Source organism: Dromaius novaehollandiae, unplaced genomic scaffold (assembly GCF_036370855.1).
Source record: "Dromaius novaehollandiae isolate bDroNov1 unplaced genomic scaffold, bDroNov1.hap1 HAP1_SCAFFOLD_36, whole genome shotgun sequence".
Classification (NCBI taxonomy): Eukaryota; Metazoa; Chordata; class Aves; order Casuariiformes; family Dromaiidae; genus Dromaius; species Dromaius novaehollandiae.
This window is the reverse complement of record NW_026991446.1, coordinates 631,558-639,551: the sequence shown is the minus strand read 5'-3', so window position 1 is coordinate 639,551 and position 7,994 is coordinate 631,558.

Sequence of the window (7,994 nt, the reverse complement as noted above, 5' to 3'; positions counted from 1 at the left end):
TTTTTCCCTAAACGTGTGACGCGGGACATGTCTCGTTAGTTGATTCCATTTTGCCTTAATAAATCTTAAACTGGTTAGCTGGTGTCGTTTTCACCTTAATTGAGTGCAAGGGCATCACGAACTTGGTCGTTGGTCCTAAGGGGAGGGAGGTCGTCCTGAACGACTCCTTTCGGGCCGCGACACGTGTCTGATAGGTCACTGGCAGGCCCATAGCTGCTGGCTGTGCTTGTGAGGTCACAGCAGTCCTACAGCCTGATAGGCCAGTGGCAGACCCACAGCTGCTGGCTTTGCTTGTGAGGTCACAGCAGCCTCAGTGTCTTATAGGGCAGTGGCAGGCCCCTGTCTGCTGGCTGTGCTTGTGAGGTCACAGCAGCCTCAGTGCTTCACAGGCCAGTGGCAGGCACGTGGCTGCTGGCTGTGCTTTTCAGGTTACAGAAGCTTCAGTGCCAGGTATGCCAGTTCGAGGCCAATGACTGCTGGGTGGGCTTGTGAGGTCAGAGAAGCCTCAGTGCCCTATAGGGCAGTGGCAGGCCCATAGCTGCTCACTGGGCTTCTGAGGTCACAGCAGCCTCCATGCCCTTTAGGGCAGTGGCAGGCCCCTGACTATTTACTGTGCTTCTGAGTTGACAGCAGCGTCAGCGCCTCATCAGGCAGTTGGAGGCCAATGGCTGCTGGCTGTGCTTGTGAGGTCACAGCAGCCTCAGTGCCTGACAGGCCCATGGGAGGCCAATGTCTGCTTGGTGTGCTTTTGAGGTCACAGCAGCCTCCGTGCCTCCTAGGCCAGTGGCAGGCCCGAAGCTGCTGGCTGTGCTTGTAACGTCACAGCAGTCCTATTTCCTGATAGGCTTGTGGCAGGCCTCTGTCTGCTGGCTGCCTTTTGAGGTCACATTTGTCTCTGTACCTTATAGGGCAGTGGGAGGCCTCTGGCTCCTCGCTGTGCTTGTGAGGTCCCATCAGCCTCCTTTTCCTGTAGGCCAGAGGGAGGCCAATGGCTGCTTGGTGTGCTGCTGAGGTCAGAGCAAACTCAGTGCCTGTTTGGACAGTGGCAGGCCAATGGCTGCTGGCTGTGCTTGTGAGGTCACAGCAGCCTCCGTTCCCTATAGGCCAGTGGCAGGCCCATAGCTGCTGGCTGTGCTTGTGAGGTCACAGCAGTCCTATTTCCTGATAGGGCCGTGGAAGGCCCCTGTGTGCTGGATGCCTTTTGAGGTCACATTTGTCTCTGTACCTTATAGGTCAGTGGGAGGCCCCTGGCTACTCGCTGTGCTTGTGAGGTCACATCAGCCTCCTTTTCTTGTAGGCCAGTGGCAGACCAATTGCTGCTGGCTGTGCTTGTCAGGTCACAACACTCCTACAGCCTGATTGGCCAGCAGCAGGCCCCTGGCTGCTGGCTGTGCTTGTGAGGTCACAGCAGCCTCAGTGCCTCATAGCACAGTGGCAGGCCCATAGCTGCTGGCTGTCCTTGTGAGGTCACAGCAGCCTCAGTGCCCTATAGGGCAGTGGCAGGCCCCTGTCTGCTGTCTGTGCTTGTGAGGTCACAGCAGCCTCCATGCCTCCTAGGCCAGTGACAGACCCACAGCTCAGTGCTTCTGAGGCCAGTTGTAGGCTCCTAGCTGCTGGCTGTGCTGGTGAGGTCACAGCAGCCTCAATGCCTCCTAGGCCAGTGTCAGGCTCATGGCTGCTTTCTGTGCTTGGGAGGTCACAGCAGCCTCCGTGCCTCAAAGGCCAGTGGCAGGCTCATGGCTGCTTTCTGTGCTTGTCAGGTCACAGCAGCCTCAGTGCTTCTCAGGGCAGTGGCAGGCTCCTGGCTGCTGGCTGTGCTTGTCAGGTGACAGCAGCCTGAGTGCCTCCTAGGCCAGTGGCATGCTCCTGGCTGCTCCTGTGCTTGTGAGGTCACAGCAGCCTCCATGCCTCCTTGGCCACTGGCTAGCTCATGGCTGCTGGCGGTGCTTGTGAGGTCACAGCAACCTCAGTGCCTCCTAAGCCAGTGGCAGGCCCCTGACTGCTGGCTGTGCTGGTGAGGTCACAGCAGCCTCAGTGCCTCCTAGGCCAGTGGCAGGCCCATAGCTGCTGGCTGTGCTTGTGAGGTCACAGCAGCCTCAGTGCCCTATAGGGCAGTTTCAGTCCCATACATGCTGGCTGTGCTTGTGAGGTCACGGCAGCCTCAGTGCTTCACAGGCCAATGGCAGGCCCCTGGCTGCTGGCTGTGCTTGTGAGGTCACAGCAGCCTCCGTGCCCTTTATGGCAGCGGCAGGCCCGTGACAGTGTGCTGTGCTTGTGAATAATTTGTAGTACAGAGGATCTGACAATGAAGGATAATCCTCTTTTGAGAATCTGAAGGGCTATAAAGCCCTGCTCTCTCTTGGCATGGCTCAGGCAACAGTTTGTGGTGTTTTAGGGGCGGCACTAATTGCTGCCCGGTGGGGGAGGCAAGGTGATAAAAAGACCATTGAGTCCTTGGGAGAACACATAAGAAACTCCCAGAGTCAAGCCAAAGAGACAATCGAGTTCTTGCAAGACTCCCAGAGTCGAGCCAAAGAGACAGTTGAGTCTTTGCAAGAACAGGTAAGAAACTTGCAAAGTCAACTCACTGCGGAGCGCAACCATACTCAGCGGCTTCACATAATCTTATCGGACTCACTAGACCGAGAGAGAATCCTGCGGTCTGAATTGGAAGAAAACAGGCGGGGGGTTGATGATAGTGAACCGGGATTCTCGAATTTGGCCGAACTAGACGGAAAACAGGCATCTGATCTAAAATCCATATATCCAATTAAAGAATTAGAAGACAGCAGGAACTCCTTTTATCCTGGAGATGGGAACGTAGTAATGAGACCCTTGATTAAAACGGAAACCACTGACAATGGTCAGGGGGGTATTCAACGACGTACCATGCGTATGATCCCCTATTCCCCTCAGGACTTCGGAAAAATACTCCCGGGGCTCCCGGGAAACTGAAACTGAGTATGTGTGGAGAGTCTCCCTCACCGGGGGGGGATCGCATTCTGCTGAGCGAAGATGAAGCTAGAGGATATTGGGGACCCAGAGTCTTTCTAACCACGAATGATAACAGGGAACCATGGTCCTTGACCCAGAGGGTAGCCTACTGGGCAGGAGGATTAGACCAATGGAAAGAGGAGACCCTTTTTCTATTAAAACACCCACAGCGGGCCACATTCTGGAAAGCGTGCAAAAAACTGCTTGCCTCCAATTGATGCATGACCGTTTGCTGCTTCCGCAGCAGCCCTCCCCCATGCAGTGTGTGGCAGACCCCGAGAGGTCACATCCTCTGATCAGGGGACTTCCTGATGCTTTAAAACTATATGCTGTTCAGCTGCAAGACCGATTACGAACTCCCCGACCGAGACGAAGGGGAGGCCCCCCCAACATGACTTAGGGGGAGGTGGCACAGGAGCTAATTAATTACGGAAGGCGTATGGGATTCACTGGCCAGGGGGAAACAAAGCATAAAGCAGAAATAAGAAGAGTTGAGGAAAGTGGGAGGCAATATAAATCACTGCAACACCCACATCCTGGGAAACCGGTACGGGTGTTGGATAGCAGGAGACAATTATTATGGGCAGAAGGCATTTCAAAGGGAATTCCCAGAGAAGTCATGGATAGGTTACCAACTCCCAACCTGGAAGGTTTGGTAAGAAGTTGGGACAGGATAAGGGGAACCCCATCTTCCTCAAACCCCAAAGTTCCTCCTCCCTTATCCCAAGACCCCGTCTGCACCCCAGGACTCTTAAAACGAACCCTGAGACTGCACATTCCTGGATGGGCGCGACGAATATCTGATGCAGTAACTAAAGTCAATGGACGATGGGGAGTAAATGGCTGCCCCAGACTCGCTGCTTTTTGCCCTAATCCTCCATCCCTCTTACCTGGGACTGGGGAGAATAAGAAACCGAGGAATCCCTTGTATTACCCAGGACAACCGGTTCTAGTGGACTTACCCACTGTGGGACAAATACCTCTAGTACTAAAAGCTTCAAAAAATCTGTATGCATGGGTAGCTACTGATGCCCATGGGAAAGATCATAGAATCCATGCCAGGTGGATCCTCCCTTCCTTTTAGGTCAACAATGTAAAAGGAAGAGGGCACTGGGGAAGAAGACTTGTCTTATGTTGAGCTTGAGTGTCCTCAACGATACTACCTGTGGTAGTTATAACAGTTATTTTTATCATTTTTTGTAATTGTGTGCTGCGATCATAATTAGCTTTATTGTTGAAAACACAACAGCCAAGAATGGCATTCTTAATCTGTGTTGGAAAGATACTTCTTGTCTTAATGTGCTTATATGTGCTATGGCAAACCTACCACCAGAATACACTTCTGGGGCTTGGTATTGTACCGGCCAAATAGGTGATGGGGCAACCACCTTCTTCAGCCCTCTGGGCAACAGAGGTGCAACTTACTTTCAATTCCCACCAGGGATAAACGGGCCATTTGCTCAGGGCATTGGAGCTAAGAAGGGGCATTACTGGATATGCAGGCACACAGCATATACATTTTTACCCACGGGGTGGTTGGGAATTTGTTATATAGGGATTATCAGACCTTTGTTTTTCCTTTTGCCAGAAACAAGTGGACCTCGGTTAGGCATAAAGGTATATGATAACCTAGGAGACAGAAGTGTTGCCTGTAAGACGCGATCCATTAAGGGAAATTTGGGCGGGACGCAAAAATGGGGAAATAATCAGACTACAAGCGGCTCTAGAAATTATTACCAACAAAACCGCTGACACGATAGATCTTCTAACTTGGCAATCCCAACAGATGCGCACGGCAATCCTTCAGCACCACATGGTTTTTAGATTACCTGTTAGCTGAAGAGGGAGAAGTGTGTGGGAAATTAAATATTCCTAACTGTTGTTTGGAAATAGATGATGTAGGCGAAGTAGTTCTCCAGTTAACCAAAGATATCAGAAAAATAGCCCACGTCCCCGTCCAAACCTGGAATGGCTGGAGTGGCAATTTGTAGTCCTGGTTACTGGGGGCACCGTGGGTGAAACAGTTAATATTGTATTTGTTAGGTGCAGTTGCCGCCTTAATGTTCTTGTATAATTCCTTGCTTTGTTCAATTAATCGGACATGTTGTGTCAAATATGCAATTTGTTCCTACCACCTTGCCGGACGGCATAAAGAAAATCCGTGCCATCCATTGGCCGTGGCCAACCACAGTACCCATCATTTCCCAGTTTCTCCTGAAGGAGGAAATTGCATATTGACATCCACAGCGCATTTGCCAGCTGTTTTATGCCTATTGTAACAATCCTACCTCATTAACTCAGTTTTGATGTCTGTTTTGTAAAGTTAACTGTTGTTGAAGTTGTTAAAGAATAAGCTTGCATTGAGCAAGACCTCTGTTTAATCACTGTTAAGCACTTTATTTTTTACCCAAACCCATGTTGTTCCCACGACTTCCCCCCCATCCCTAATTCTCTCTCCTTTCCTTCCTTGCTTGCTTGCTTTCTTTCTCTCTCTCTCTCTCCTGCTGCCAAGCTGCAATGTTGAGACACGGGGTGGTGTAGAGGACCGGTACTAAATGCGGTTTTGTCTTGACATTGCTGCTGCTGCTGCAAAGCTGCCGCTGCCAAGGTGTGTCGGGCAATGCCGCGCTGGCGCCCCCGGGAGCCGTCTGCGAAGTAAACAACCTCGTGCACCTGCACAGGGTAAAAAGGGTGCGAAAAGGGCAGAAGGTCGTCTCTAGGGCACGAACCGTACGTACTCATTTGCCATCTGCGCATGAGCAGGAGACCCCCAGATACCCCAGCCCATTTCTGGAAGGTTCCGAGAGGGCGGACTGCGCATGACGGTTAATCTGCATGGGAAGCGAGGAAGCACCTCCCAGAGGCCGGGCAAGAACCTATAAAAACTGCAGACTGTGTGAATGGGGGGGCTTGCTTGCGACGACTGAAGAACTCGAGCAGAGTCAGCGGAACCAGACGGGAGCTTCCCCCCTCTGCCCCCCCGCCCCGCCGCAAGGACTCCCAAAAGAAGAGGACCAACGGGACGCCGCTGGATCCACGGGTGGTGATATCTTTCTCTCTCTCTCTTCCCCTTTTCCTCTCTTTTTCCCTAAACGTGTGACGCGGGACATGTCTCGTTAGTTGATTCCATTTTGCCTTAATAAATCTTAAACTGGTTGGCTGGTGTCGTTTTCACCTTAATTGAGTGCAAGGGCATCACGAACTTGGTCGTTGGTCCTAAGGGGAGGGAGGTCGTCCTGAACGACTCCTTTCGGGCCGCGACACGTGTCTGATAGGTCACTGGCAGGCCCATAGCTGCTGGCTGTGCTTGTGAGGTCACAGCAGTCCTACAGCCTGATAGGCCAGTGGCAGACCCACAGCTGCTGGCTTTGCTTGTGAGGTCACAGCAGCCTCAGTGTCTTATAGGGCAGTGGCAGGCCCCTGTCTGCTGGCTGTGCTTGTGAGGTCACAGCAGCCTCAGTGCTTCACAGGCCAGTGGCAGGCACGTGGCTGCTGGCTGTGCTTTTCAGGTTACAGAAGCTTCAGTGCCAGGTATGCCAGTTCGAGGCCAATGACTGCTGGGTGGGCTTGTGAGGTCAGAGAAGCCTCAGTGCCCTATAGGGCAGTGGCAGGCCCATAGCTGCTCACTGGGCTTCTGAGGTCACAGCAGCCTCCATGCCCTTTAGGGCAGTGGCAGGCCCCTGACTATTTACTGTGCTTCTGAGTTGACAGCAGCGTCAGCGCCTCATCAGGCAGTTGGAGGCCAATGGCTGCTGGCTGTGCTTGTGAGGTCACAGCAGCCTCAGTGCCTGACAGGCCCATGGGAGGCCAATGTCTGCTTGGTGTGCTTGTGAGGTCACAGCAGTCCTATAGCCTGATAGGCCAGTGGGATGGCTCCTGGCTGTTGGCTGTCCTTGTGAGGTCATAGCAGCATCAGTGCCTCATAGGCCAAAGGGAGTCCCCTGGCTGCTGGCTTTGCTTGTGAGGTCACAGCAGCCTCAGTGTCTCATAGGGCAGTGGCAGGCCCCTGGCTGCTGGTTGTGCTTGTGAGGCCATGTTTGTCTCCGTGCTTCACAGTTCAGTGGCAGTCCCACAGCTGCTGCCTGTGCTTGTGAAGGCACAGGAGTCCTAGTTCCTCATACACCAGGGGCAGGCCCATGGCTGCTGGCTGTGCTTGTGAGGTCACAGCAGTATGAGTGCCTGATAGCCAGTGCGAGGTCCATAGCTGCTGGTTGTGCTTGTGAGGTCAGAGAAGCCTCAGTGCCTCATAGGCCAGTGGCAGGCCCATAGCTGCTGGCTGTGCTTGTGCGGTCACAGCAGTCCTATTTCCTGATAGGCCCGTGGGAGGCCCCGTCTGCTGGCTGCCTTTTGAGGTCACATTTGTCTCTGTACCTTATAGGGCAATGGCAGGCCTCTGGCTCCTCGCTGTGCTTGTGAGGTCACAGCAGCCTCAGTGCCCTATAGGCCAGTGGCAGGCCCATAGCTGCTGGTTGTGCTTGTCAGGTCACAGCAGTCCTATTGCCTGACAGGCCAGTGGCAGACCCACAGCTGCTGGCTTTGCTTGTGACGTCACAGCAGCCTCAGTGTCTTATAGGGCAGTTGGATGCCCATGCCTGCTGGCCGTGCTTGTGAGGTCACAGCAGCCTCAGTGCCTGATAGGCCAGTTTGAGGCCAATGACTGCTGGGTGGGCTTGTGAGGTCACAGCAGCCTCAGTGCCTCATAGGCGAGAGAGAGGCCCCTGGCTGCTGGCTGTGTTTGTGAGTGTTAAAGAATAGTGAATTGAAACTGTCTAGAAATAGCTGCTTAGCACAACTTACATAAAACTTGCTTAGCATGAGTGGCTAGATTTGCTGAAGCCTTAGGCTGCATGTGGGAAAAGTAACGAATCTTTACCTAGTTTAATAAAAAATAGTGCCTCAGAGCTCATTCAGGCTGGGAAAATAAGGAAGCCACACGCAGTCTGCGCTCCTGTGTCACCGACTCCGAGAGGGAAGACGCCAAAACAATTGGGAAAATAAGA